The sequence below is a fragment of the Patagioenas fasciata genome, chromosome 9, assembly GCF_037038585.1.
Source record: "Patagioenas fasciata isolate bPatFas1 chromosome 9, bPatFas1.hap1, whole genome shotgun sequence".
In the NCBI taxonomy this organism is placed as follows: domain Eukaryota; kingdom Metazoa; phylum Chordata; class Aves; order Columbiformes; family Columbidae; genus Patagioenas; species Patagioenas fasciata.
The window spans coordinates 16,590,435-16,606,071 of record NC_092528.1 but is presented as its reverse complement, the minus strand read 5'-3'; the positions used below and the strand labels follow the sequence as shown (position 1 = coordinate 16,606,071).

At 37.6% G+C, this 15,637-nt stretch overlaps 1 long non-coding RNA gene across 4 annotated transcripts in view; it reads right to left on the bottom strand.

Moving 5' to 3' along the window:
• Positions 1-13,189, bottom strand: part of LOC139828638 (uncharacterized) — a 173,042-nt gene extending 159,853 nt beyond the window's left edge. For all 4 annotated transcript variants that reach the window (XR_011740504.1, XR_011740505.1, XR_011740506.1 and 1 more), the window contains exon 1: positions 13,028-13,189. This is a non-coding gene — a long non-coding RNA (uncharacterized lncRNA). The remainder of the gene's footprint in view (positions 1-13,027) is intronic.
• Positions 13,190-15,637: the final 2,448 nt, after the last annotated feature.

The following is a 15,637-nucleotide window of genomic DNA, read 5'->3' as shown; positions in this document are numbered from 1 at the left end:
CTCAGCCTTCTGTGGGAGTCCTGTGTGACTAACAACGAAATAAAAACTTTGCAATCCACCTTTATGTGCTGGTATATGTTACAATTTGTAAATATACTCTATAAACAAAAGATTCTCAGAGACACTACAACTATCCAGGAAAAAAAAAAATAGATTATGGCTTCTCTTTATTTTTAAAAACTGCAGTATGGTTGGCATACCGATCTAATCTTCCAGAAATTCAATTAAAAATCCATCTTTTGTATTGTCCCCAAATGTGGTAAGCCTCCTCCTTTGAAATACTGCAAATGGAAATTTTTCAGGACTACTTACACACACCTGACCACAATCTAAAGGAAAGGCATCCTATCAGCATGGCTACCCAGGCAGTACTCTTACTTCCAGCAGCACCCTGTGCTCCTTTGCTCAGACTATGCAGAACACTTCAAATCCAAACCTGATTTATGTAATCCAGATCATTCCCATCTCAAATGTACTGATGTGCAATTTGATAACCTGCCTTCAGGATGATCCGTGTTGCTTCCCTGTGCCCAGCCAGGCAATCTGCGTCTGGTTGGAAGGTCTCGGGGAGCTCTCTGGGTCTCCTTGCACAGGGTGTAGCATTGTGGACCATTGGTACTCCCATGTGCTGTCATAATGTGTGTAGTAAATCACAACTCATAACCTAACTCCAGCAGCTGCACCCCAGAACAGTTAGCAGTTTGTACCCTGGAAGCAGTGCTCTAAAGCTAGAGGTTTATGCTAAAACCAGTGTGAAAAAGTTTGGTGGATTAGACGTGCAGACAACTCAGCAAGCTTCACACTGCCAGAACATACTCAAGCTAAAAATCATGAAGTGATCAATTCCTCAGGATGCTACTCTAATCAAGGGAGTTTACACAAGCGTGTCCTGCCTGTGAACATCACTCAAACATGGAATTATTTAATCAAAAGGAAATTTAAGTGCCTGAATGGAAATAGAGGTTTTATTATCTGCAGGTAATTGTTCAGTTGAAGTGTTCTCGTGCACTGAGGGAACGAAGGTATGATTCATGAACATATTCCGCTCTCACTTCCACCACAGATGCAAGTTAACTGTGAAATCTCAGAACATCTTCTGTCATAGTAAATTAGTCAAGCAGAATCGAAAACCAAATTAAAATCACACATCAAAATTGTCATGCCACAGGCTCGTTTTCATCATATTAAAGGTGATGGAAGTTCATTAAGTCCAATAGTAAAGTGAGGAAACTTAGGTCCTGTAGGAATAACAAATGAAAGAGTTAAAGAAATGTGGTTTTTTATTTAGTGCTGCAACACTAACAGCACAGGATGAGGAATCAGCTGAGTGTTTTCTGTCACAACAGCAACAAAAAAGTCTGGTTTTAAAAACTAAAGCAAATTAATTAGTACAAGATTTAACTGGACATTATTTTAAATATCACTTTGACAAGTTTGATGGTTTGGGTTTTTTTTTTATATTTTTAATTGTAAATTCACCTTTATTGCCCAGCTCTTGCATCAGAGTTGGAGTCCATTATGTTCCTGTTGTGCATGATTGATAAGAGGAAAATATATCGTCTTTTGCTCAGCACCTGTAATTACAGTGGCTAACAGGAAGAATAATTTTCAAATTTTCCTCCAGTTTTCCACATCCTTGAGTAGAAAAAAATTAATAGAATACCAGTCCACAAAGCCTTAGTTTTATTGAATAATATTGACTCAAAGGCAAATTCAACTGGATGTCAATAGATGGATGAAACTAGATTCACACTCTCGTGAAGATAGTTCAGATTTGCAATGCTGTGGCTACTCTTAAATTCTTGCAGGGAGAAAGGGAAGAAAGATCAAACAATGACAAATGTCCAGCATCCACCTGATAAGCCCTCAGAGAAACACAGCTCAGCCTCACCTGAAACTATCTCTGAAAGCCTATTGAAGTAACTTGGATTCTAGACTCAGGACTGGAATTACTCTTCAGAGTATTAGGGATGCTTTATTTTATGTCACTCAGCTAGACATATTTCAGCAGATTGCACTGTATCTGAATGCAAATCACAATGTTTTTACCTTCTCCAGCTGTGTCTGCAAAACTCTATTTTCATAGTTGCACAAGTGGAGCCAAATAATACGCCAAGCACAGTACGAGTCACAGTGACATCTGATTGGTTCTGGTCAAATCTGTCATTCTGCTTCCCCAAACTCTGAAACCCTAGGTTGTTGATTTGTTTTTTTGTGTGGGTTTTTTTTTGTGTGTTTTTTTTTTGTTTGGTTGGTTTTTTTTTTTTTTTTAAAAAAAGCAGCTCATTTCCAGGAGCAAATTGGGAAAGAAAACTTGTTTTGTTCGTTTGGGGTTTCATTTCATTGGTGGTGGTTGTTTGGTTTGGTGCTTGCTTGTTTTTCTATTTTCTTTTTTTCATCCAAAACAGAGGTCTGCCCAAAGTTTTAGTTAGCTCTGCACTTCTCTGAAATTTGCTGATCCTTTGTCAAGAAGTGCAGCATTCAGTTGGTCATAGTCTCACCAAGTAACATTTCATGCCAGGAATAGCCAGTCTGTCCAGTTTGAGCAGGTACATCCACAAAATAAAGTGCTAGTCCTGCTGACCAAGGGTAAAAGAAAACATCCCCTATGGTTAAATATAGAGCACTGTACATTCATTTTTTAACATTAGGCTATAGTTTATCTTATGAACTGCTATGTACTCCATATTTTACTTCTGTTATATTTCTGCTATATTTTTGTCAGGATGATTTTTATCAAAAGTCTTTCATTGTTTGCTGATGCAGTCAAATTAGGTTTGACTTTGACTCTCAAATGGTCATGTAATCATTGGCCTCCTTTCATAGTCCATTATGTTAAACCAAAGCTGCAGAAACAGGATTATTTCAGTCTCAGAGTGGTTCAGAGACATCAAATATTTAATAAGTTTTTTCCTTTTAGCTGCTGAATGATTCTTGGAGAACAATTTGAAAAAATCTAACATGCAATCACAAATACTTCATTTACATACGCACACGTGAGTTTATCTCACACTCAGTTGCTTTCCTCTTTTGGCAGGAATTAAGTGACAAAATAAGGTAAGAAATGAAGCACCTAAACTCCAGTATCATAACACAGATGTTAGATCCAGTGAACTATGTAGATCAGGTCAAGCATACCCTGTCTTTGCTGCCCCTAGAGAAAATGTCTGGCATATCTTCAGCTGTAAGGGCAGAGGTTTTCATATGTAGCAGTATGACCTACATTTAAGGTGCACATCCCCTTTACATTTTCATTAAACTAGTATCTGTAATTAACATTTCAAATGCAAAACAAAATTCAGAAAAGTGGTGCTCTTCAGCCTACCCTGTCAAAAGTAATCACTTCCAATTCTTTACCCCACTAAGGCACAATCACAAAACATTTCTTTCTTTGTTAACATCCTTGGATTTCTGCCACTTTACTACATCTAGCATCACATTGACAAACTCGAACTCCTCTGACAACACAAACAAACGTATCAGAAAAAACTCTGGTCCCTGGTGCAGAAAAAGAGAAGTGTACAGGTCTAAATCGACAAAAAAAATATTAGAGTGTATGCATGGAGAGAAAAGGCTGAGTTTTTCAGACCGCTAGGACCGCTCCCCATATGACACCTGGAGCACTGAAAGATGAGACACCGGACAGCTCCCCCATGTTAAGGTGATGTCTTTTGGCATAAAGCTGACAAAGGTGCTTTACCTGCTTCATGGGCCAGCTGCTCAACTACTTTAATGTCTGACAGACCCAAAAGAGAAGGCAAATCAGAAACACTTCAGAATGAGTCAGGAAACAGTCTGTTCTCACCTCCTTCTTGTATCAGGGTGCTTAATCTATTTGGGCAGAATTTGCTTTATGTTACCTGACTGCCTATGGAAGTGTAAAAGCTAATGTGGCTTCCAGATGAGGTTTGCTATCTCCTTTTCACACATCTCCTTCCCACTCTCTCCTGACTACTGTGAGTGTTCACAGTGACTCAGGCATTTCCCTTCCAGACCCGTGATGTGTAGGAAATGCCAGTTGCTTCCACTACATGAGGCCCAACAGCCTGTGGTCAGTGTCCACGACACCCCAAACAGGTAGGTAAATGCTTTGGGAACACAAGCTGAAAACTACTGAGGTAGTGTGTAAGTAAAAAGGAATACAACAATAAAGTCAAAGTCATTGAAAATCCTTAAATCCTTTAAAAATCATGTAATGAGTTATAAGAAGCCAAAGGTGATGACAAAAGCAGTTACCAGTGCTGGCAACATAATAAAAAAATAAAAATAAAAATCAATATTCATTGTATTGAAGACTTTTTGTAAGAAATTTTACAGTCACAGTAGAGCTGAATGCTTGTACATGAAGTGTGTCAAAATTGGGCTGTTAATCATTCAGATGTTCACATTTATATAGCATCCTGTGAAGATCTTAGGAAGGCTAGAGAAATGCTGCACTCTAAAAAGAATGAAAAATCGATAACAGTGAAGTTTAACAAATGTTTGGCAGCTAAGCAAAGAGAAAACCAGATGAACGAAAGCAGACCTAGTTCAAACATTACCCTGGGGATCTGTGCTATTTTGTTATGTGATTCCTGTGGCACATCACAAGTAAGCAATGCTCTGATAGAAAACAGGACACTGGGTCAGATCCTGATTTCAGCAAGGAATACCAACTGCAACCTCAAAAGTATAACACTGAGGTGAAATACTCTGTGATTCCCAAGTCTTTTATCTACCTTAGGTTCCCCCAATACAAGTGATACCCTAAGGCAACCGTTCTAATAACCCTCAGTTGCCGTGGTGTAGGCAGAAAGGTACTTGTTAAAAGCTCTCCGCCCCAAACACAGCTGCACTGTGAGCCCAACTCACCAGCTCAGAACCACTGCAGAAACACAGAACTGTCTGGAGGGGTTTCTAGCAGAGGTCCTGTCTACTGGGAGGAAAAGTTACTCAGATTGAAAACAAACAAACCAAAACCAAACCAAAACCAAAATAAAAAGAAAAAAAACAAACAACCCCCACACACCACACCCACACATTAAATACCAAAAAAAAACCACCACCAAAAAACACCACATACCACCAATCACATTGCCACCAGCCTGGGAAAGCTGCCTCAAGTGTCAGACTCTCAGTGTTCTAAACACTTCAATGAGGGATAAATAACATACTTCCTTAGCACAAAGATATGAATGAGCAAAAATTGATATTTCATTACTGCAGTAACCACAGAAATGTGTAAAATTTCTGGGTATTTACTAAATGGGATATTTGGCAGAATTGTCTTTACATGCTTATCAGGACTGTAGAAGTATAAATAAGAACAGAATTGAACAATCCTCATCCCATTGAGAGGGGTAGCAATGAACTCATGCAATATATTATAAAAAAAAAAAGCCTGAAACAAACCCAAAGAGTTAAAGCATTAGTGAAGCTAAAGATTAAAATTCTAAAGAAAACTTACTTAAAGCAACCTTGTCAGTAGTGAGATCATGCATAATGGGACACTGACTGAAGAAAGCATCTGTCCCCTCATCTGTCTGAACTCATTATACATATACATAAATATGTATATCCTGTTGCAACATAAGTATCTATTCAAAAGTCACCAAAAGAAGCTAAAGAAGAGAGCATTTATTCAAGATGCTAATTTGAAACATTTTAAATAAAATGCTATACATTTATCATCAATGTATCATTTTTAAATTGAAAAAAGCTTAAATAAATAGTAAAGATTATCCTCCTTTAGCTAACAGAGGAAAAAATGGATGTTTACAATTTTCTGTCCTTCAAATTCAAAATAGGTTCTCAAACTCAAATCATACCTTCTGCATAATCATCCTAATTCAGACTGTGGCTGGAGGTTTTTCTTTCCAACCCACTTAGACATTAAGATCTGCTGAATTAACTTTGTTTATGTCTGAAAAGTGACATATATCTGCCCTGGCTCAGAAATGTATCACAGAATAGCAGGATCTTGAAGTTTTCTTCAAGATACCTGCACAGACCACATTGTGAGCTTGTGCTACACTGGTCACTAAGTCAAGCAGTTTTTGAAAGATATCCTCCCCAGCTGGTTTGAGCATGGATTCAAGTGTCACAAGTGCCTTTCAGAAGGCTTGTTAGCTCAGTCTAATTTGTAAGAAGTACAAAGTACTATAGAGCTCCTAAAACAAAAACAAAAAAAAAAAAGGCCAGTTCATGTAACGCCTGAAGAGACTTAAACGCTTGTAAAGAATCAGAGTCACAATCTTGCCAATAATGAACTAGAGTCATAACATACTACTGGATGAAATGTAAATTTCCGAAGATAAAAAAATAACTTTCATTTCACACTATAAACAATATTGTTTTCTGGTTTGCAAGTGGTGGCACTGGATGAACTCTAAAGAAACAGAACTGTATGTTAAAGAAATCAAAAAAAAATGAGAACCAACAAACAAAACAAACAAGCAAGTAAATGCAAGCAACTAACAGTGGCTGCTGAACGGCTCATATCACAACTCCTCTGTACTTCCAACTCCCTTTCTACCCAGCTGCCAGCTCTCTCCCTTTGCAGTAACTGAACACTATAAAGAATAAATTGCCTTATTTTAGTTTAAGAGGTATTAAAAGGGTGAGACAGATAAGGCACATCAAGAGCAATAACAGAATATGCTTTTTTCCATGCTTTGGCCTTGGTGCCAGATTTTCTGGACCCCTCTGAACAAGGCTGGACATCAGCATTTTGCAGAAAAGAGAGGTGTTATGGGTTGCTAAGCTGCGCCTGGCCAGGACACACAATTTTAATGGTTTTCAGCTCTGAAACAAATTGTAAGCCCAGTATATGATCCAGTAAACTTCTATGGTTTACCCACGTACCTAAAATAATGTTTTGCTGAAACTAGGTCTGTAATCTCAGAGTCTTGCAAGATCAAGTGCATAAAATTTTTTTAAATTATGACTAAAAAGAGAATTGGCAAGGAAATGGGGTTCTGTTTTTGTGTAGCGTTTGTAACATTTTCCCACTGCATCCAATCGCCAGATTGCTCAATTTCTATAGGCATTTTACACTTGATTTTGAATTTCTACTTTCTTTTTTTTTGAGCTACAAACAGATTTTCATAACATTGTCCAGGCATGTAAGGATGGTGTTAGGAAAGCAGCAGCTCAGCTGGAGTTGAGACTTAGTCACCAAGAGCAAAAAGATCTGCAGCTACAGTAGTAGAAAAAGGCCAGTCTCAGAGCTCACCCTGCTTTGAGCTGGACACTGAACTAAGGTTTCTTTCAACCTGAATTATCCTATAGGGTTACTATTACTTTTAAGACTGAATATTGCATTCATTGATATTTCGTATATTAGTAACTTTGTTATATTAACTTGTTTTAGTTTGAATTACTACAAAAATACAAGATATAGTAAAGTGAAAAAGATGTGCACAATTCAGTAATAACTTGTGTGGGAATACATAAAACAAGTCCAAAATTTACCTTTAAATTTCATAACAAACAAACTTTGCAGTCATTTGTATTCCATTAATAACCTCATAATTGAATTTATTCAATATTCATTTGCCATTTCCGCATGTATTCTCACAGTGGTGATTAAAAACACATAAAGCCATTGAGGTCCTTTAGAGTCCAAGAAATTGGTGCAAATTTACACTGTGTTCCTGAAGGTTTAACATGTCTGCTCACTGCCCCTGAAGATACGCCAAAAAGCATTTTGATATATATGGTAAAACTTTTGGCCTACTATGCTACCTGGTAAAAACTCCTAGTAACATCAATACACCTGCATCTTATTCCAAGTCAATGACCAGACAGACACAGATCATGGAAAACACTATTTTCCTGCAAAGTAGCTACCTGCTACCAAAATATAAAGACTAGGAAAAATAAATCAAATCTGTTAACCCTCTGCTTGCCCTCCCTTTCCCCTTAAGCCATCATATATTTTTTCCCGTTGTGATTACCTTGTGCTCTCTCCCCCATCATACCAGTTTTCTAGAATAGGACTTATTATGTAGCAGTAATTTCTCTTTTCTTCAATTTAATTTTTTAAAAATCATGTAGAAACCTCTATTTTACAGTTAAATTTCATGTTTGCATGACTTTCTGCTGAAAAAAATAGCCTTTTTGCATGAAAATTTTCAAAACACAAATGATAACCAACAAAGAACTTTCAAAAATATAAACATCCTCACTAGCTACAGAGTTAGGAAAGTCAAAATCTATAGGTAGAAATAGTAAAAAAAAAAGTAAATATTAACATAGAGATAGATCACTGTTAGAAATGAAAAATCCTGATTATTTCCTAGTGTCTGAAAGCCACACTAATACATGTATTACACTGCCAGACCATAGTTCCATTTTGATCTTTCTGGAGCACTGGAATTTTTCTTAAACTCACAAAAACCTTCTGTTTAAATTGAGCTTCATTTTAAATCCATTCTCTGTTTACTTGTAAAAATGTATACACTTATATGGAAAAAGAGAATATTTAAACATCCCAAACTGCAGGAGTCTTGGCTTTTTAGGTAAAAAATTTCAGAAAAACCCAAAGCCCATAATCAATGTTCAATGTTCTCACAAGATCAGGTCCCAGAAGACAGGTGACAAAACTTTCTGCCAGAGTTCAGCAAGTTAGGTGTTAACATTCTAAAGGTGTCTTTTTTTTTGTGAGATGGAAAAAAACCCACTAAATACCCACTTAAAGTAGTGAGCATTTTTATTTATTAAAAACTGGAGCATTGCAGTCTAATTTCTCTGGAATGCACTAGAGACACTTCAAATATGCAATTCTTCAGTTAATCAGTACCAGAGTACTCTAACTCATTTCATGCAAACAACTTTTTTGTAAGAGTTCATATACAGCTTTCTTTTTTTCCACAGAAAACTTGGGGAAGCTAGCTACGGATCTCTCAAACTCATTATTAGCTGCACAGGTAGTTACATACCAACCATAGCAAAATAATTCTCCATGTAAATTCTAAAAACCTTTCAATTAGTTCCATGAAGCCCAAACTTTATTTTCTTAAGACTCCGTTATTTGAGCAAAAAGCAGAAGTTTTCCTCAAAATCTTGAATTCTGATCCCACTGAAGTCATTTGCTGCTTTTCTACTGAAGGTTGTGTAATCTTCATAAATACATTGATTGCCTTCAGTCTGAATAGATCAATTTCTTTAAATGCCATTAAATACATTCCAGCCCTCATCAGACTCTGCTCTGTTTGCCAGTGTCTAACTGCCAAAAGCTGTCCAGCAATGCATTTGCTTTTGTCTTTAAACAAGGAATGCCACAGCACTACCAATTTCCATTGCCCAAGGGGAAGAAAAGAGCCCCAGGCTTCCAGACAGCACAGATATTGCCCGCGATGTAGTTGCACCTATGGCTCAGTGCTGGCAGCCTGCTCAGACTGCGCAGATTCCACCCTCTGGCCCAAAGTAAAAGAAAAAGATAAGTCAGTAGCATCTGGGTTGTGCTGCAGAAGACTTGGATTTCACATCAAATTTTCAGCGTTGCCACCTTCCTTGCTGCCTTGGACTGTCAACTGTACAATAAGCAGAGACTCACTTCAGAATGAATCCCCAGCTTCCAGTCTGCTGTCAACTTGGGAATTGTGAAAGGCCAGCCAAATTCTTAAAGAAATAATTGTCCTTGGCAATATTTGAGTTGACATGATATTGGCATCCTGAAAGCTACACACTACAAAAAAGCCTTATTAGTTGAACATTTGAAGGCCATCTTTGTTTGACTGATTTTTTTTTTTTTTTTTTTAAACAGTAGAGGCTTAACAAGGTCACTGACATTTGCAAGAAACCTTGGTATAAACTCCTCCTGAGCTTAAACATGCTTGGCAAAGGCATGGCTACTGGAAGTAATCAAAAAGGTGGAGAGAAAACAGATATAAAGTCTAATATACCAGATCCACTCAAGCAAGGAAGCCCAAAGACAAAAAGATGAAAAAAAAAAAAAAAAACTCTTGCATCTGTGTTTGGGGGCAGAACAATCACTGAATTTTTTTCTTCCTCTCCTTGCTCAGGGGCAGAAACCAAAAGCAGTAGGTATATTATAGACCTTCCTTTATTTAAACTCGGTTATTGATCCAAATATGACTTGCATTTGAAGTGAGCATTACTATACAATGCACAAAGTATTGTCAGTTTCACTGGTATTAACAAAAAAGAGAGAATGAATTTAGATCTCATATCAGAATTCAGTATTCCTGTGCATCTCTAAGCATCTGAGCATAGCCTTACTTATACAATTTTTTCAAAAAAGTCTAGTGTATTGTACAGAAAGAGAATAAGTGTTTGTAAAAGTTGCTGCTACAGATTTGTCCTTCTTTGTAAAAGTTGATGGTGAATGACTGACACATGAACATTGATTTAAGTTGAACCAGAAATTGCCTGAACCAAAACCAACATGAAATAATCCTACCAGATGGGAACTCTCATCACTGTGTTTCTGACACTAATACAATAAACATAATGTGCAAACAGATAAGACTTTATTTAAACACACATTAACCCACTTTAGGTGAAAAATGTGTGATTTATGGCAGCTGTATTCAGTTCTCTGCAAGTGTACGATAAATCGCTTGTGCCAGCTTTTAAACATGTTGACTAGGGAAACTAAGCTAAATAGATGTAGTGTGCCTGCCTGCCATACCTTCCCAGACTGGAAGGAACACAGTAGTGTGTACAGTCGTCTTACTGCAAGAACTGCTTGTTTCCTGCAGCCTCCTCTGTGCTAACAGCCTCTTAAGTAGCAAAATACTCAGAAAGGAGAGAAAAAAAAGGGGGTTGAAATCCACATACTTATTTTTTTTTTATTTCAGCAAGATGTAGAAGGGTAGAAAAACCTCAGCTCTGAAGTGAGGCAGACATACACAAACCAAATTAACCTTAATATCTCTTGATCTAGTTAAGAGAAAACTGTAACCCCATGATAACATCCAGACAAAAGCCTGAGCAGCTACAAGTAATAAAATTTCAGCACTCCAGTCTGAGTGCTTAGAAACATTTAATTGCCATTCACAAGAGCTGATATTTCAACTTCTTACTATGGCTTAGTGCAGTTCTTCAGACTATTACTTCTACATCACTTAAAAACAGTAACTATTCAGTGACTGCAGAGTCAGACAGCAAACACTTCTAGCAAGACTTGCTAAATCTTTTGAAACTCTGGTGTATGAGTCATACAAGCAACAATTCATAAATCCTCATTAATATTTACCCTTGTGGAAGAGCTATGGAAAATTCTATGATTGACCCAATATTCTAAAGCACTGCTTTAAGTGGGATGGCTTTGTTTCATTTAAAGCAAAAGTTCAGGCATTTTGTTTAAAGTATGTTATTTAAATACATAAACTCATTCTTCAAGTTGATGCAGTAGTTCTGGGCTCTGAATTTGAAGTACTATTTCCTATCAGAAGTGTACTAAATGAAAGCAGATTTATATAAATATCCAATTCCTATCCTACATTATGCTTCAGCCTAAGTTGAAGGCATCCTGACCCTTTGACCAAAGCTTTCATTAAAACACAACTAAAATTCAGAGTGACTGGAAAGCAGAGCAGAAGTATAGATGGGGGCGGGAACAAAACACAGTTCTTTCCCTAAGAAACCATCCTGTAAAGACAAAGCAAGATCATTCTATTTATGTGAAGTAATATTGAAAAGAACTTCTACCAGGGATTTTTTTTCAAAATAAGAGCAATACAAAAAAAGATGCAGACATTGTATGTGATGTTGATGACACTGTCACAAAATTTTATGGCTTAAGGATGTACTTATTGGTAGCAGAGATTCAGTGTCACCAAGACCTTTAAGTTTGGTCTTCCTCATTTAGAAAGAATATGTCATGCTGTTGAAAAGAATATTGAAGTTATGTGTAGCTAATAGCAGTTCACACAGCCTCTTTTGTGCAGGATTAGTAGCAAACAGTTTCTGTAATACGCTGCACTGATCTCTCTTTGCAGCAATATCAAGAGGAAGCTATGCAGACTGTCAACAACTAGTCCAACTTATGACCAGAAACAAAAGTTGAAAGAACACATATACAGTAAATATGAATTTACATTCAAATTTCAAGTTCATTCTCTTTAGAATAGTCAGATTTTTTTTGGATTCTTGAGCAACACAAAATATACCTGCACTAAACATGTATCAAACTAGTTTATTTTTTCACTAGTGTCACTTTCTCTGCATTTGGGAATGAAAGTTATTTTCAACAACAGAGTGGCTCAGACACTCAAACCTCAGCCTGTGCACTCAGGAAGTTCATATGCAACACGTGAAAGATTCCAGGCATCTAAGTCCTTATGCTCTACATCCCTGTGCTGTGACCTTAAACCATAGCACAGTGGTAAACATTATGCATTTCCTAATGAACATCAGGGCAGGGGCCATAATTTCATCCAGCCTTTGTTGTTCAGAACAGTAATTTTTACTTGTCAGCATCCTTGTAGCATGAGTGCTACAGACTCCAAAGGGCGGAAAGAAAGAAAAAAGCCTAAGAGCAGGAACAGAGAAGAAAGATCAGAACAAACACTTAAGGATTGAATGTCTGGAGAGCAGGACAGCAAGGACAGCCATGGCAGAAGATTAAACAGAGACACAAGGATAGATTTAATCACAGGCTTTCATGTTCATATGCTCTCTCTATCCAACCAGTAGAATTTGAGTCATTAGGTTTCTGGGTTTCCCTCATATTTTTTTTTTTGATCTCAGCATGATTCCAGCTTGTCAGGTATTAGAGATGCAAATCTTAATTACACACTTACTTGATTCTAATAGCAACAAAATAAAAGAATAACCATGGACAGAATTCTGAAGCTTCATCCTAGAGGGACAATTCTGAGGATTATTCTAACGATTAGTCCAAAGTCTTTAACTAATTGACCAGGCAACTACTTGCAGTTTGTGGACTGGTCACCAGACTACGCCCAGGAAACCTGGATTTAATTCCCAACCACATGTTGTTCGGGTGAGTCCTCTCCCTGGGCCAAGAAAGAGGCACTGCTTCTCCAACAGGCACTGTTCTTAATTTCAGTCTTACCTCCAGAATCCTGCTTGGTTTTGTTCTGAGCTTCGTGTGCAGCATGCATTTGAGAACTTCTCCAGCAGCAGGTGTTCACCACTTGAAGAATACACCAAGCAGATGCTGTTTCCTGTTCTTCAGCAAAGGCTCTGCAGTTTTCCAGGACAGTGCAGAGAAACAGTCACTAGAGGGAATGGGGACAGAAACACTTGATTAAGTAAAACAACTGGAAAAAGATAATATTTAACACAAGTGAACAAGACTTTAAAGGGAACATTAACAAGCAAAAAATTTAAATCAAATTAGCTTAGATATATTGATTCTTGCCAACATTTTTATGCTTAGTTTTTATTTTTCTTCCTCACCTGCTAGCCTATTTCTGTTTCAAATTATCAAGAGCTCTCTTTGCTTATACAAAATACCTTTAAAAAGCTAGAAAGAAAATTCTGCAATATACCCTCCTCCCCCAAACCACTACTATCCCAAATCTACGGCTAAGAAGATGCTCTATAACCAAGAGGCTGCTACATCACATCTACCTTCAAAAGGAACGAGTATTCAGTGTTTCAGCAGAAAATGCTTGAGAAAGAAACTGCAGATAGGAGGAGGGTAAGTAATATGTTTAGTTAGCTATTAATCTAGGCTGAAAATATAGACTGTCAGGAAATTCACCATTCCCTACCACATATTCCACTTAGAGCTACATTTTATAAATGTAACTGTTAGCATGTTCTTCTACTCTAGGCTGTGCAAGCCCATGGGGGATAACTGTAACCAGAAGAGAAGCACTGGTGTGTTTCACATCTCGACAGAAAATACTGGATTTTTGACCTTATAACTCATAAAATAAAAGGTGAAATTACTTTGACTAACGCACTCTAATACTGAATCTGCCTTGAGTGAATTACATGCAGCATCCATGAAAGCTGAACACAAGGAGGAAATAATGACTTTATGAAGATGCACACACAAGGTTTCTTATATCTTACAGACCTTTTTGGCCACTATGGGAGGAATTCAGGCAGGAGGGAATATGCTAGTTACTAATGATAGAGACACAACTTAATGATAAGTCTTGCAGAGCAAAGGTCAGGGATATATATTTTCATTTTATGGGGGGAAAAAAAGAAAAAAGAAATAAGACTAGCAGTGGATAAAGGCAGAAGAAGACCTATTTTCAAAGAAAGGGAAGAAGAAACATCTCAAACAGCTATCAACCTGTGCATAAAGAGAGAAGAGCTGGGTTTCCAGTTCTCTTATTCCCAAATTGGCCTTAACAGTCATTTCAAAGTGCACTGAAAGAATTAATCAGCTTAGCTGCCTCACTGTCTTCGTAGCTGCAACGTATCTTAAAAAGAGACACTTGGTGTCATGTGTTCTAAACTCATGTTTTAGTTTTCCCTGTCATAACTGTTTGCATTTCCATAGCAGAAGTTCAGACTTCTGTTTCACCTCAATAAGCTTTCATGCAATTTTTCATCTTCAGTTTGTTTAGTATCAAAGGCAAATCTGGAGGAAGAAGACAAACAAAGGCTGTGTTTGTTTGTGTAATGGCAAGCATGGCAGCTCGGGTTAGCGCACAAGGTCTTAGAGTGTACAACTTACTGTGGAAACTCAGGGGTGGCGACTGTCTCCTGCCAAGTTTCCACAGTCACTTTTAAGGCTGGTATTGCCAGACACCGAGCTTCATGTCAATGAACTTCCAGAAAAAGGGAGGTGTCAGAGAAGTCATAACTTCAAGAAGTCCTCAACCCCCAGTCCCAACCCAACTCATTCAGAAGTACCAATCTGGGTGGTGTAGACAACTGCTTTCTCCAAGCTAATGCTCTAGGAGTTCACATCTTTGTCACGCCTGGCACAGTGACATGGGAGGCAAATTCCAACCTGCCCAAGCTTGCTCTATTGCCACTCTTTGGCAAGCCTGTGGAGAAACTGGAGTAATCCTAAAAGAACTAGAAACAAGCTTCAACACGCATAACAATATATTAATCAAGAATAAAGACAATTAATGACTTTGCTAGTTTGTAAGTTACCAAAAGAAGTCCTTATGGTCAAGTCCTGCAACAATTACTGTAATCAAATTAACGATAAAATTGATTTATGGCTCATTATACGTGCCGATCTGCACCTGATATTAGAGGAAATTTTTGTCCAAATGATCTGTATACAAGACAACTGAAGCTTCCCTTTTGTGTTCCCTGCTCACTGCCCATCCACCAGCCATTGTTTCCCTAGCGGAAAAAAAAGGCTAAATTTTCCATGCTTTGCTACAGCTCTGTGAAGCAGGCTATAAAGCACATAGCCAAGCAAAATATAGGAAAACAGACTAAAAGTATTCACATAGCAGCAAGTTACTCTACCAGTGAATTTCCACAGCTCATTCTAGGTTGGCAGTGCAATACTGATGACTGTGACTACCATCACAACACACATCTGACCACTCAGTACATAATTCCTGTTTTTGATGGACTTTACTTTGGCAGCTGTAGCCATATATTAAAGGTCTGGCCCTAGACATTTACGACAGAGCAATATCAACAAAAGAGAGTGTTCTTTGCACTAAAAGGAACAAAAGCAGTCAGCCTATTCAGCTGTTTCTAATGCTCAAACTGGGAAATGTATTTGTCC